Genomic DNA, 16,167 nt, shown 5'->3' on the forward strand with positions numbered 1-16,167 from the left:
CATGGAAGTGAACATTTTGTATTGTGGTGTATGGTTAGATGTTTGCTTCAATGGTTCTGTTATGCAGCAGTATTTATGCATTCTATTAGAATATACTTACTGTTTGATTTGTTGAGATTGGATATATTTTTTTCATGAGTTTGGTAACTGGAGTCCACATTCTTTTTCAATTTCTGTGATAAAAGAAAAGAGCATGTTAGTCTATGTATTTTATAAAGACTTATTACATTGCATAATAGATATTTCAGCTTTTTTTCAACCCTCATATTTAGTTTAAAAAATAGTGTACTGTGCAATTTGCTCAGTTTCTGTGTTTGTTTTTCAAATCATTGGGTCTGTGGGAAAAAAAATCATGTTGGATTGAAAAAAACCTTTTTTTTATGCTACAGTCTATTTGTTTGTTTGTTTTCAGTGTTCACTTGTTGTTTCTGGCTAATGTTCTATCTGTTGGCTTGTTGCAGATTTTTGGACCAGTTAGATACCTGTTGGCGTATTCTGCCTATTTTTTGTTATAATTTAGTGGTATTCATTTATCTGTTTGTTTGTTATACAGTCTTGGGGCAGTTAGATACCTGTTGGCGTATTCTAACAGTTTATAGTTTTTTAATTGAATGTTTGTTAATGTTTAAGTATAGATTAGTTATTACATTTTGGTTTTAAGAAGATTAAATAAGCGTTTGTATGATTTGCTGTTAATCTCTGCTTTAGAGTAATGGTACTATCATTACATTCGAACCATCCACATTTCTTTTTTATATTTGCAGTATAGTGACCTGCATTGGTTGTGGCTCCTGCATGGTAGATTATACCTATTGTTGTGAAGGTTTTCTTACCAAGTGATACTAGACCGTGTGTGAATCCAGTCAGCTTGCAGTTGATTTTGGTACCATCTGCATTGTAACATAGAAGCATTAGTATTACGTAGTTACTATGTGTTTGTATTAGTAAGGTGGAGCGATTATCTGAATTGCAGGTAGTACATAATCTACCATGGTTTGCATTTTTTACAAGTTGCTGAAATGTAATGGATTCACAATTAGGTATGGATACATACGCGAAGCGCTCATTAGGGATTTGTTCCTGTGTCACATTGTTGCAGAGAGTGCATGTATGTTTCCACATGTATGAAATCTGGAAGATTTAATTTATAGGTATGTTTTTGTTTTCCAGTACTTGTAGTAAGTACATTAGAAAATCTTGTGAGTTTATAGTGAATTCCTCCTTTCCAGCACAGTAGTCCAATTCTTGTCTTATTCCATGAACACTATACGTGTTGTCAGGATTGTTTGTTGCGTTTCTATGAAGGACTAACATTTGCAAACACAATTGGTCTGAACTGTGTAAGTAAATGTTATCAACAATTGGTGGCAATTGAAATAGAACATTAATTGCTACATTTGAGTAGCAATTTACACCAGTTATATTTGAAAATATGAATGGACCAGATAGTTCTGTGTCCAAGTAATTTTTTCGGAGTGTGTGTTGCTTCCTTGAAGAAGTACCTGAGTTACTTTGAGTAATAGGTTCTTCTTTGGTTGTGGTAATTGATGAAGTATTAGCTTCTTTTACTCTCTTTGGAGGAATTGCAGTCAGATCCTGTTGCATTTCTGTTTGAATTAGTTTTCTTTTACAACGTTTTCCTTTTTGTGGAACAGGATATGTTTTTAGATGGGGGTGTACGTGTGAACGTAGTCTATTGTATTCTGAAATGCAAGGAATATCAGTGTTTACTTTACTTGCATCAAAGTTGATTAGAAATAGACCGTCAAGTGTACGTAAGCGTGATAGTGCTACGTAGCTCATGCCTTCTTTAAAGACTGTGTTACCAATATCTATCAATGCTTTGTCTAGGGTAAGCCCTTGTGATTTATGAATGGTGACTGCATATGCTAGAGTTAGAGAAAATTGTTCTCTGCGTACATACATGTCTTTGAAGAGAAGGAATTGAGCTGTTGAGCGCCCTATCCTTTTTACTTCTGAAAGTTTGTTAAAGAGAATATTGACAAACTGAATGTTGTTGTCACGTGGGTATGTTTGAAAGCCAACAATTGTACCCAGTGCTCCATTAACTAGTCCTTGCTCCACGTCAATGTTACTTTTAAGCATTACTCTAGAGTTTAAGGATAATTTTAATATTTTCTCCAAACCAGCTGTGTTGCAGATAGCATTTTCTAAGGTATTTAGTCTTGTTGTCGCTTGCTGACACATGGGTAGTGTCGTATCATGTCCGTCCAGTTTGTCTGTGGAGCAAATTTCAATTATTGGTTAGATTTCTTTTTTCAACATTGTTTCATTGAATTTGGAACAGCGCGCAAGGGTTGGCATTAAGGACATACAATGGACATTTGTGTGCGCTAATTGTTCCATAACATCAGTAGCACATGATTTATCGCCATAAAGTGCATGAATGTGCCAGGTTTTTAATAGTGCTTGTGTTTCTTGAGATAGTACTCCAACTCGAATACTTTTTAAAATGTTGGCGTAAGTGAGGTCTGTAGATTGGCGCATGTTTTCTGTTAATTCTCTGTATTGGAAATGTTGCCAAAGGTTGACATTTCCTATGCTGCCAACAGTTTTACGGCAGAGTTTGTGTCCTAAGGTTTCAAAAATAGGATCACCTTTCACTGGTGTCAATTGAAGACGATCTCCGAAAACAATAATGTGTTTTCCTCCAAAGAGCTCTTCGTAGTTTGTTTTAAGTACTTCTTGCAATCTGAGGTGAATCAAAGCCAACATTAGGTTGGAGACCATGCTCACTTAATCTATTAGTAACATTTTCATTTGTTTTAACACTCTGCGTAGTTCCATTGCAGCTTCTGTAGAAAGTTTGTAATAGTCTAATTTGTTTTGGTGTTTAACTGGAAGGAGTAGTAATCGGTATAAAGTGACACTGCCTATGTTGTAGGCAGCTAAACCTGTGGGGGCAGTTACAACAGCTGACAGTTTGTTGTTTGTCAATTGTTGAAGGAACTTGCTGATGATTTTGATTAAGAATGTTTTGCTTGAACCAGCTTCACTACTGACGTATAGTAGTATAGGTTTGTAATTCTGGCAGGTATATTCTTTATTTTCATGTTGTACACCATGTGCAATTTCTTTTGTTACTTCTTGTAAAATGGTGTGCTGCTCTTTGTTCAGTTTTGATTGTAGTACAGTTAAGTCTTCTGTATCTTCTTCATAGTGACACATGGTGTTTTCTATTTCTGTCATAGCTAATTCTGCCTCATTGCTATTAGTGGCTGTCCCAGTGGTTCTTGGCTTCCTGTTACACAAGGTTGACTACTGTCGCGAGTCTCCTTATCTAGTTGGGCCTGGAGTTCTTCTTCATGTTGCTGTTCATTGTGCAACATTGTTTTGCACTGCGTAAAGTTTACATCGGTGATAGTGTTTTCATTTGCTTTGAAAGCATCTTCATAGGAGTCATAGTTATCTGGTATCTCTTCTTCTTTTCTCCATGGTTTAAAAAGTTGTAGCAGGGACATGTAATATAGTTCTTTCTGTTGAGGAGTTTTTAATGACAATTTGATATGATTAATTAAGCTTCGTTTGGTAAGTTTCACTAAGCTGCCTTCACAATCTGTCACTCTATATCTACCTGGATCCAAAGGCAGAGCTCAGGTGCGCATTAAAATTCCAGATGGAGCCACTAGACTCCGCACTCTGGTCGAAAAACCGGCCACCCAAGATATCTCTCTAGCTTAGCCACTGAGTCCTGACTTCAAAATGCTGGAATACAGGCAAAAAGTGCTTGCTGAAATATGGAAACCCTCGAGACATGAGCGGAGTGCAGACGTAAACCTGAGGGACTCTGTCCCATCCTTCGTCAATCATAGTGCTAAGACTCATGAAATCACGAAAAACACTCAAGTGCCCAAGAGCAATGAAAGATCTGCCGCTAACCATGCTAATGCCTAGAACAAAACCGCTACTCGAAGTGATCTGAAGACCACGTATAAGAGTGACAGCAGCGGTAGAGGCAAAGACCAAACGTAACATAGGGCTCTGCTTGAACGCATCGAAAGTAGCGACAAACTAATCCTCAACAGGTCCAACATCTTACGCTTATTTCACTATGTGCCCTCACTCAGAACTATTCAATCCAAGGATATACAAACAGTTGAATTTCCAGAAGAAGCCCATAATGATAAAACTATCTTCTACTTTAAATCTAAAATAGTCCTGAATATAGTACTAGATGCAGCCCCAGTATTTATGTCATTGGGCTTTGACATTTTGGAAGTATGGGACTAAGCCAAAACTGAATATGATCTTGAAACTATGAAAAACACAGAAGAGGTGCAAACTAGCAAAGCACCCTCTGTTGAACGTGAAACTGAAGAAACAGCATCTAGACACACAGCAATCTCAAGAGTGAGCGACTCTCTTCAACATACTAACATAGAGAAAATGACGGCTGCTACCCGTGCACCTCTCGAATCCATGGGAAATCTGACCAAAGAGGATAACATCCAAATTACAATCAAGGTGATACCAACTTGGACCTAAGGCTCACTGACCAGACAGTTCCAACGACTCTAAGCAAGGTCTCTAATGATTGGTGCTGGCTAGCAGCAGCTCTCAGCAGACCTACAAAATCATAATATGTAGAGAAAGAGGTGCAACTCTCTTTGCAGATCGGATCATGGAACAACAGAGGCTCTTCACATTTATTTCAGGACCCATGGCCAGCTGACCTTGACATAGTCTGTCTCCAGGAAACTTGGCTGCACACCTGCCGACTTCAGACACTTATGAAGTGGCGATTAATCTTGCCTTTAAAAAAACTAGAGGAAGACCAATGGCTGGCTTATTAACATTTGCAAAAAAAGGCTTGGGCTGTCGAATGATTAAATCTGTAAATTACTCGACATTCATACAGGTAACCACGATTACAGTAGCGAAGAAGCTAAATGACATCTCCAACCACCTCAATATCATCAACCTATATTGGAACCACCTGCAAGCCGGCACAACGACATTCATAGACCAAGTCTCCACAGTAGTTGATGAACTTCTGTTAGGGAACGAGACAGCAAACATCATAATTTGCGGAAACTTAAATATTAATTGCTTGTCTGTAAACAACAAAAACACAGAAGTCATTTACAAATATAACAGTCTGGCCACAAGGTGGATGCTGGAGATCGATGTGAGAAACCTCGCCATGTTAAACGGAAACACCATTGGCGACATACCGGCCAATCCAACATGGAGGAGAAAAGGGCAAAATTCCACTCTAGATTACTTCTTCGTATCCGAAAAAATCCAGCAAATGACTTTATCCTTGTTCATAGTGCCTATGATGCACAGTGAACATGAGATGGTGATACTGTCTATCGCAAGCTTAAGGCAAAACGAACATGGGCCATGGAACCATCGATTATTGGTGGAGCCAAACAGAATAAGACTGAAACTCCAAACAGAAGAAGTGCCTACGATTAAAAACATCTATATCAATGAAGAACTTGGATTGGAATACTCTCATCTGCTCCAACAATTTGTGGAAAAACGCAGGGCCTGAGAAAGGTCAGCTTTGCCAACAAACACAAATTTGATGCGGAGGTTATGAGACAGAAACGGGTCTTACGCAACTCCATAAGAAATATAAGAGCTAAGGACGTCATGGGCTACCTGAATGCAAAGCGCATTGCCAAACAAAAATATAAAAACTGGCTGAGAGCCCATAAAGCCCTGATGATCCAAAACAACGCAGAACATCTGATGGAAAAGATGGGAAATAAAAACTTGGCTGAGTTTTGGAAAATGCTGACTAATTAAGGTGCCTCCCAATCAGCATTAATAACCAACATGGTGCCTGAAACAGTGTGGATATCCCACTATTCCGAGCTCAGGCAGGTGGACGCACTATTCAACATTGACACTGGAAAGATGGAACCTTAACTTCACCATAGAAGACGTATTGCTGATAATCAACAATGTCAGTACCTCGCGGGCACCTGGGCCCGATGGCCTGACAAACTTCACCCTAAATCAAAACCCTGAACTATGGGCTGAGGTGTGTAAAGAACTCTTCAACAGAATCTGTAGTCGGTGTGTCACTCCAAATTCATGGAAGAAGGCCATAATAGTTCCCATTTTCAAGAAAGGAAATCAATTGGAACCCAAAAACTATCGGCCATTAGCGCTCTTGGACGTGCTGGGGAAAGTTTATGCCTCAATGCTACAAAAGAAATTGGCAGCCTGGATTTTGGATAGTGGCCATATGGATGCACGACAGACTGGTTTTGTCAATGGAGTCGGTTGTGGCTTAAACCTTCTGCTTTTAAACTTGTTAAAAATGGAATCTATACGATCAGGGAGAAAGGTCTATTTAGCTCTGATTGACTTTTCTCAGGCCTTTGATTCCATTGATCGAGAGCTCTTTTGGATCAAGATGTCAAATTAGGGATGCTCTGACAGCTTATTAGCCGCAATTAAAGAACTCCACACTGCCACTTCCATCAAGGTGCGATTAGATCAGCGCGGAACCCTAACAGAAGAAATTAACACCTTCTGCGGAGTGAAGCAGGGATGCCCATTGGCGGCTATAATATTCAACCTGTTTCTGTCTGATATAGGCAGCGCAATTGACGAGCCTCGATCATTTTCACCAAAAATTAACAGGTGCACCCTAAGCTGGATGCTATACGCAGGTGACCTGATCCTGTTAGATCTAACATCGATTGGTCTCCAGCAAAAAATGAATGCAGTAAAATGCTATGTGGAGAGCAATGGTTTGGTCAACAACAACGCAAAGAGTGAAATACTAATGCTACAGAACATAGACAGAGGTGGAAACGGACATAATAAAACATTCAAGTGGCACCTAGGAAAAGAAACCACTAGATACCTTGGGATTTAGATTGACACAACTATAAACGATAGGCACTGGATGGAGACTGCCAAAACAAAATGTCGTCAATTCACCAACCAGGCTTTGATTTTGAACAGAAAATACGAGAAGTTCTCATTAAGGCAAGTAATAACTTTCTACCAACAGAAAATGGTCTCAGCCTTGATCTATGGGCGGAAAACGCTTTTGGATGCCGCGAAAAACTCTGGTCAACTCTGGAACACATATTTTGGGTGAAAACTCTTCATCTACCAAATAACACTTCAACAGCTTTTATACGATATGAGTTAGGGTTGATCTCAGTCAAAGCCCGTATCTGCTGGAACACCCTTGTGCAATATAGGAAAACAATTCTGACAAATGTTACTCCGCAATGTAAAATTCTAAGCAATTCAGGCAACTGAAACCCGGAGTCTCTATTATCCTTATGGAGCGCAAGATGTGAGGAGCTGCTGACAATGTATGGAACAGATGCCATATCACTCCGAGATAATCCAGACTCAGTGAAAAAAAAAGATCTGGAGACTCGACTGGATCTTTACTGGCGAAGAAAGAACTGCCACTAAACTAATGAAAGACGTACAGTAGGAAGCTCGAGTGTACAATAAACCTCCAAATTATGTAGCTCTGTTTTTGACAATAAGAGAAGATCAACATATATGCACTTTCGTCCAAACCTGCTAAAGACCAAAGAGAGAACTAAGAACTGGGCTGGCGCGGATAAGACAGATGTGAACTGCAGGCTATGCAAACTCTACGAGGAAACGACCAAACATCTCATCCTATTCTGCCCCCTACTTCGATCCAAAAGAACCAAACATTTTGGCCCCTTGATCGCAGACCTGCCTATGAGGAATGCTGAAGAGTGGTGGCACATGATGTACATTGGAGAGAGCAAAAAACGGACATTAGCTCTAACGTTGTTCCTAGATGAAATCGAAAAATGCCTGGAAATCACGGATCCTTTCTGTACAAGGGGCGGTGGGGTGGCTGCAAGAACCTTATTGACTGAGGGGGAACCTATTCTATGCACTTGAGATGGAAAAACTGTTTTATTCTTACTTTTCTTTTAAAGGTGTGTAAAGGCCAATAAAAATAAACAAAAATAAAAATATTTTTCATCAGGGTTTATATTATTTTTGTATGCAAAGATTTGGGCTATGTGGTATAGACACATGGTTTCCAAAGTGGTACTCCTGTTCGGGTAGTATGTGTCTAGTAAATTGTTTTTCAAAATGTCTTGGCTGTTGGGATCATTTTTGGCTATTATTTCTATGTCCTCGTATGATTTGAGAACTCTTTTTCTAGATGTAGCGGGACCAAGACTTAGCCATATTATATTTTCAGATTTTCCATGCAAAGCAGTACTGGTTAAACGATCTGCAGCTTCATAGGAGCCACATTCTCTATGAGAGAGCATTTTTATGCCTAAGCTGTAAAATTTCTGAGATAGTGTTTTGTCTGATGATAGGTCATTCCAGAGGTCTTGAAGCTCTGTTTTTTCTGTTTTTGTTAAGTAGGCTGTAACATATCGTGCAACTGCAGTGGAATTGTCTGCACTGTACTGCAGATCTATGTTTGCATTCTATAAGAGGGCAATGATTGCATTGTAATCATTGATATATTTTGATTCTTCTGTTCTTTTCATGTAATACGTGTTCTTAGGTGATTTACCTTTAACACTATGTCTAACTGAAGACATGAAGTTGTTCACTTCACCTGTTTCTGTAACTGGTGTAGGGAAACCAAAGCAGCATTTGGTGTAGTATTTCCCTTTGTTTTTGTATTTGCGACGACAATATTTGCCACATTTTTGTCTTTGAAATTGTACAATTTGTGCATGAAGGTCACTATGTCTCGTTTGTGAAGGGATTTCACAAGTGACATATTTTTGGATGAACTGCAAAACAGTGTCATCACTGTCCTGACCAAATGTAGGAGCATCTTTAATCCATAAAAGCATGTGGATATGTGGTGCTCCTCTGGCTCGGTATTCTTTTCTCCAAAAGAAGTGGTGCACAAAATTTGACCTTATTTCGCAGTTTTACCGGTATTTTGCACCGGATCGCCGCCACCTAGACATGTTTTTTAAACAAGCGGTAAATATGTCCTTGCCTTATTGCAGCAGGCCTTAGTGGCCCACCCCCACACTAAATAGGCACAGCTACTCTGCACTCCAATCCCTAGAGATGCACCCCCAAACTTGCCACTGCATCCTATTTTTAATCAAATCTTTACCTTGACTTCTGCTTACTTAGATCCTGGCATCTGAGTTACGCAGACTGCTTCCCCAGTCGCAAAAAAGTACCAACTGGATAAATCAAGACTTCAGCCAAGGCGTTTACATACTTGCACATGGTAGGTTGACCCCCTTGCAGTTTCTTTCCATTTGTTGGCATCACCTGACCACTCTCACCTAACACAGTCCCTTCTCTAACTCTAGGAGGACGCCCATCTCTATTAACACAGGTCCGACCACGACTTTACGTCCTGAAGAAAGTTCGGTACAACTTTGCAGCGCTGCTCCACTCTATACAGCCACTGCCTTTTGCCATCAATATACCGAGCCAGAAACACCAACTAGTGTGTCGACAATGTTAACGTATTGTTATTTGAAATAATACATGAAATAAACTGTAACTTTGCTTACTAACTCACCAATATGCAGACTACAATGTATTTCAGTATGCATATTTCTCGTGCTGAGGCACATGAAACTTCTGTAAATATGTCTTCTTGTTAGTTTAAATAAAACTCTTCTCAACTCTGTATCTCACAGTGATCTCTTTTCAAGCTAGTAGCCACCTAGCTACGGTGCATGGTCCTGTTGACCCCTTGTCACGCCTAAGTCTAGGGTAGCCTTTGACTCTATCCCTCTCTATCATCGGGATTTCACAAGTGACATATTTTTGGATGAACTGCAAAACAGTGGCATCACTGTCCTGACCAAATTTAGGAGCATCTTTTATCCATAATAGCATGTGGATATGTGGTGCTCCTGTGGCTTGGTATTCTTTTCTCCAAAAGAAGTGTTGCACTTCTCCGAGGGGAGGAACAGTTTTATTACAAATAAAGTGTAGCATAGCAATGAAACGATGGTGGAAATATCTTGAAACATTAACAGGATCTAGAGAGCAAAGTTCTCCAGGTGTTATTATATCTGTTTGTTTTGTTTTTGTTTGATATGCGTAGGAAATCATGTAAATCTTCCCATGCATATTCTGCACAACTTAATGTAAGAAACCAAGTGGGTGGGCCAAGGTTTTTTATCATACAACGTACATCTCCATGACATCGGAACCAGTACACTTTCGTACCACACATGTTTGCAAACAGATTTGTAATGCTTGATTGTAAAACCTCATCTTTTTCTTGCACCTTTTGTATTAATTGCGTAGCTGACGTACTTTGAAAGTGGGTTCCTGATTTCAATATGTGTGCAACTCCGTAACATAGAGTTTCTAGTTCACTTTCAAAGAGTAGGTGGAATATGTATTCCACATTTTGTCTAAATCTGGGATATTCAGAATACATTCGTAATGAGCAGTATTCTGATGTTGTTATCTGAGTGGTCTATCATCGTACTTTCCTCCTTTGCCAGTAGGAAATAGTAGAGGAAAAGAACGTGCTTCTATACTTTTTTCCCATATGCTCATTGGTGATCCTTTGGTTTGTCACATTTGGTAAGTTTTTAGTGCATCATCTATGGTGTCATTAGAGTGTAATGGATGAATTGTATAATAGTCTAAAATATTGGATACTGTAGCATGATCTAGAAGTTCAAATTTACCAGTTTCTGGTGAATCATGAATTATTTCAGTTGTTTTCCTTAAGTTTTCTTCAATATTTATTTCTTTGTAGTATTCATTATTGTCTTTTAGATATTGCAATGCTTGTCTAACTTTATGTAAGTCCACGAGTTGTTGCCAATTTTATTTGTCTTTTGTTGGTACACCATTTACTAAGACAATTAAAGATTGCTCTATTGGATGTTGCGCTCCTAGAGTGTGCACATTTTCTTTCAGATCTAATGGTAAATAAACTACTTTGCCACAAATGCCTTTCACCAATTCAGAGGGAAGTAATTTTGCTGTTTTTGGTTGAAGGCGTATTATTGCTTGAAATGGGTGCACTGTTTGAATTATGATGCTCTCATATAAATTGAGTTGTTGCAGGGGTTTTGGTAGTGGGAATAATTCCAAGTTATTTGTGATAGCACGTGAAGGAGTTTGGTTGTTGTCAAGTTTTGTAGAGCAGTAACTGCAAAGCATTAAGGGGTCAGTTATTTCGTATTTGTTTTCTACGACAAGGTAGAGAGCTAATTCAAACCATTTGGCAACTTCATTCTCTTCTATTTTGTATGTTACTTCTATAGTTTTTATGTTACTTTTGTAAAAGGTTCTGCGGCAACACACACACACATAGTTTGGTACTTCAGCGGATGTACTTTTAAATTTTAGTATTTCTTTTTTGTATGTGTGTAGTAGAAGGTTTCCATGTGCAGAATTGTTGCTAGTCTGTTGTAAAGCTATTGCATTTTGTAAGTGGCTTTCACTTCCAAAATATTTTCTCTGGATAAGGTCGATTTCTTCTTGTAGGTCTTTGGGTGTACCATGTAGAAGAGTGTTATTTAAATTGGCTAGTTCTAAAGCAGGACTTTTAGCATAGTACAGTTTATAGACTAGATTTCTTATAGTTGAATGATGTGTTGATATGATTTTGATATCGTGGAATGTGCTTTCGCAAATAGGTCCTGAAATGCGGGCTAATGAATGTCCTTGTAGTCCTGTGTATTTGCGCACTGGACAGTTATCCATATTTTGCAGCACTTTCATTTTGATTTTGTCTTTACCTTTCACATACTGATTGAGGAACTGGCGTAAAGATTTGAAAGTCTTTTGGGAATGTTACACATTGACGTGCATGGCCATTTGTATACTGGACATTCTGGTTCAGTCGAATGAAGAGGTAATTCTGAGTTTTCTAGGGATATTTTTGTAAGCAGTATTTCTTGTTCCATTATGGTATTATTAATTTTCCATGACCTTGTCCACTGCTATGGATGGCAATTGTGTTTGTTTGGTTTTGTTTGTATGCTTCTTCATTAAAATATGGTTCTGTCGTCGTGGTGTGACTCCATTCACCTCCACAGATATTTAAGAAGTTATTTTTGTTGACATTCCGTTTATCGAGAAGTTTTTTTGTAGTTTAGTAGTTAGTTTTGTTAGTGGTTTCATCCTGTTTAAAACTAAAACAAATAACTTCCTTTTGAGAAGGATTGCACTGTCTACGAGAGCTTCTAGGATTCATTTTCTACGGTAGGTTTTAAGGGTTGTGCATGATTTCTCTCCTGTTTTATAAGATTCTGAAGGACTCTGTGGCGGAACATTTTTGCTAAAATACTTTTTTTGGTATGGTTACTTGCTAGTATATCAAGATTTATAGGAGCAGTTTTAGCAGTAGAGGTAGCCAAATTCTTGTTAAGCATTTTGTGTTTCCTTTTACATTTTGATAGAGGAGGCAAAGTTTCTGTACTAGAAGCTTGTTTTTTCTCGCTAAATGACTGTATTAGCTGTTTTGTTTGAACATTTTGTACAAACTCTGGTAGAGATGGATGCTTATTTTGGACACTTTTATTTTCATTTGCTCTATTTCTGTGTTGCTTTCTACAGACTTGCTTTTTGGTAGGCATTCTTTGGGGTCTGTTGAAAAAAAAAAGAATGTATGGGTTGGGCCGTTTTGCAATGCATGTGTGCTGTGTGCACGAGTGTCTGAGTATGATGGGAAAGATGTATGTGGTGGTGTGTGATTGTGCATTGGGCAGTAAAAATGAGTTAGGAAGGCTATTTCTCTATTTGTGTGTTACTAAACTGCAGTTCAGATGAGAGTAGAAAGTGAGCTAGTGGTGAGGAAAAGTATTAATAGTAAACGTAATGGTATAAAATTAAAACAGTTCTTTGTTTTGTAGTACTAACATTCTAAGGGTTGAGTATGTTATTTGTGTTCCAAAAAAACAGGGATTTGTGTGCCATTCTGCCTGCTAATCTCGGTTTAATAAATGGGGATTTGTGGGCAGAATGGTTCAGAAATTGCTTTTTTTTGGTGCGCAAATTACATGAATGAACCACACAGTGTCTTTGAGGAACAGTAAGAATATTAAGGTAGTGTTGTATTTACTCTTTTTTTGTGGAATGAGCAGGTTTCTTCAGATATGTTGTTTGTAGTTTAGATGCTGCTGATTTTCAGGAGAGTGGTCTTCACTGCAATTGTAAAAGAAAGAAGTTAGTAATTTTGTGTGTTTATAGCACTGATGTTAATGTAGACGTTGATTTTTATGTTTTTGTGGTAGTATTCTTGTTTGATATCTGAACATAGTGTATGCATGCTTTTCATTTGACTATGTGCAGCCTTTATATTTTATTTACAATATGTTAGTTCAACATGCTTTGCAAATGAGTAGAATTTTAAGTGCATGAAATTCACTTGGTTTTTTAAAGCTGTGTTGTAGATAGCAGACAGGTTTGGACGTGATAGTTGATTATAGTAGATGGGAACATTTCAATAAATTCATTTTATAGGTAGACATGCCAACAATCGGGAACATTTATTTTTCTCATAGGATTGCATTGGGATTACCATTAATTTAGGCGGGAGACAGTAAACAATTGTGCGATTTTTCAATGAAAAATCGGGCGTCTCTCGCCTAAATCAGGAGGGTTGGCATGTATGTATAGGTTATGCTGGAGACTAGGGGTGTCACGGTATTAGTTTTATGACGGTACGATCACCTTCTTGCCAATTGACGGTATATCATGGTTATCGCGGTATAGCAGGTGGAGTTAACTAATCTTAACAAATATTTTCTAAAAGGTCATAAATTGACAGATTTATCACCACAAAAAAAACCAGGCACGTAGGGCCAGAATTGGGCTTTTCAACATACTTTCCACTGAAATGTCTTGCTTCCACCAAACACACGTGTGGAGAGGAGGAGAGGGGGGGGGGCTGCTGCAACTGGCAAAGCAAACTGAATAGCTTTTCTTAAGTGGTCATTTAGGCTTTATGCTCCCCCACTGGCTACTGGTGAAGATGAACATGTTGCCATCTTGATAACCTGCATGCCACCGATCAATGGAGGCTGATGGGAGTATACGCTTGTGCGCATATACACACACACACACACATACACACACACACACACACACACATACACACACACACACACACACACACACACACACACATGCACTCTCTTTACGTTACAGCCTTTAGTTTACTTGCGGGCCAAAAGGTGTTCAGTAATCACGGACATGTTACCCTTTGGTATGGCAGCAGAGAATACCGACAGAGATGAGTGAATTTCGCAGTGTGACTTATTATATGTAAATTCAATGATAGAACCTGAGAAATACCCAATTGCCATATGTTTAGAGAACATTATCCATTATAAATATATAAACCCCAAAGCCGCCAACCCAAAGTAGACCCTTTTCCTTCTTGGCACTGTATCTATTCTTCCTATTGCTAACATATTGATTTTGTGTCAGGCACGTGTGGTTTATGGAATGGCATTAAAAACTGCTCCAACTGAAACTACTTGGCTGACGGCACATCCAACAGTGCAAGACCAAAACTGCGCAGCACTTTCTTACTGCAGCCTTTCCAAATCAGATTGAAAAGCACACTTTATGGTATGAACGGTATGAACGGTATAACGGTATAAACAATGTGACGGTTATTATTGTTCAATTAAGTTGTTCACGGTATCTTTAACGGTATACAGTTATACCGTTACATCCCTACTGGAGACAGTAAAAAATAGTGTGATTTTTCAATGAAAAATCGGGAGTCTCGTGCTTAAATCGGGAGCGTTGGCATGTATGCATAGGCTATGCAGGTTTAGTGGCATTACTCTGTTTATATAGATTCATTAGAGTTGTACATGTACTCTGAATAAAATATGCATACCCATAGTTTGTAATCATGCAAGTGGATATGCATGGAGCTGTAAGTAGAAATCTTCAAGACTTGTACAGTAGTTTTTGTAGTAGGTGCTTTCCAATGATATGAGACTTGTACTCAGAGTGATCAACAGTACATTTGAAGTGCGGAACTCTGATGATGGAGTTAGATGTAGAGGTCTAGGATGTGATTGGTGGATGGTTGTGTGACTGCTTAGCTGTATCCAATGAGGGAATGGCACCGGGAGTGATGTGGAAAGGGTAGAAGGGCTGGCTAAGAGTTACGTGCCGTGCGGACACCGCGGCTGTCCGCGGGTAGGGTGTGCCACATCCGGGGTTTTCCAGTATGGAAAGGGGACTGTAGGAATCAGCCAATCAGATTTTAACGTTGTGGATTTGTGTAGAAAGAGAGTGTGTGTAGTGAAGATGGCAGAGGTGGAGAACGTCAGGGTGTTGGTGCTCGGAGATATGTTTGTCCATGGTTTACAGCAGTATTCTCAATGCAGGCATGTGGCAAACAATTTCGATGTTAAAGGAGTGGAGGTGGTGTGGAGCGCTGTGCCTGATTGCAATTCAGAGGCAATTCTCCAAGTTTGTGAAGATATGCGTAGGATGAACAGTACCCATCTGGAAGTTTTGCACTACAGTCCTTTCCATTTGGGCTACCGGAGTGCCCCCACTTTGTTGGCAGATTTGGGACAGTTGGTTCAAGCAGTAATGAACATCCTTCCAAATGCGAAAGTAATTTTTTCTGGATTACTACCTAGGGCAAAATGGGACAATAGTTCTGTTTTTTGTCCTCAGCAAAACATTGCTAGGTGTGCAATCAATCGAGGCATGCATGCTTTTCTGCTTAGAGCTGGTATGTTTTTCTGTAACAATGAGAATATTGATTTGAATAATGCTGTTTATTTTGAAGAAGATGGTGTTTCTTTATCTTTTTTGGGTAATGCCATGCTGTTTTGGAATGTAAGTGTTGCTTTGGAGAAGGTTATATGAAGATTTTAGTTGTAAAGTAAGTAAGTTTTTCCAAACACACAAAAACACCACCAAAAGGCTCTTTTCAGAGCCACCACTTCCTCCCAGAGAAAAGTGCATTGGTTTTGCTAGGGCAGCACCCCAACATTGTATCTGTTCTAGGACTGTCTGCGGACTTTCAACAAATGCACAGGGAGCTGCACTGTTTATTTGAGACTTCTATTTTTAGACTGTGAAAGGCAGCTCTGAAAAGAGCCTTTTTTGGGGGATTTTTGTTGTTTTATATTTTTTTTGCTTTTTTACACACGACACACTAGGAGAGGAGGAGAAAGGAGGGTAAGGAAGGGACACCAACCACGGGGTTAGGAAAGGGCA

This window comes from Ambystoma mexicanum, chromosome 6p (genome assembly GCF_040938575.1).
Source record: "Ambystoma mexicanum isolate Mex_15411 chromosome 6p, UKY_AmexF1_1, whole genome shotgun sequence".
Taxonomy (NCBI): Eukaryota; Metazoa; Chordata; class Amphibia; order Caudata; family Ambystomatidae; genus Ambystoma; species Ambystoma mexicanum.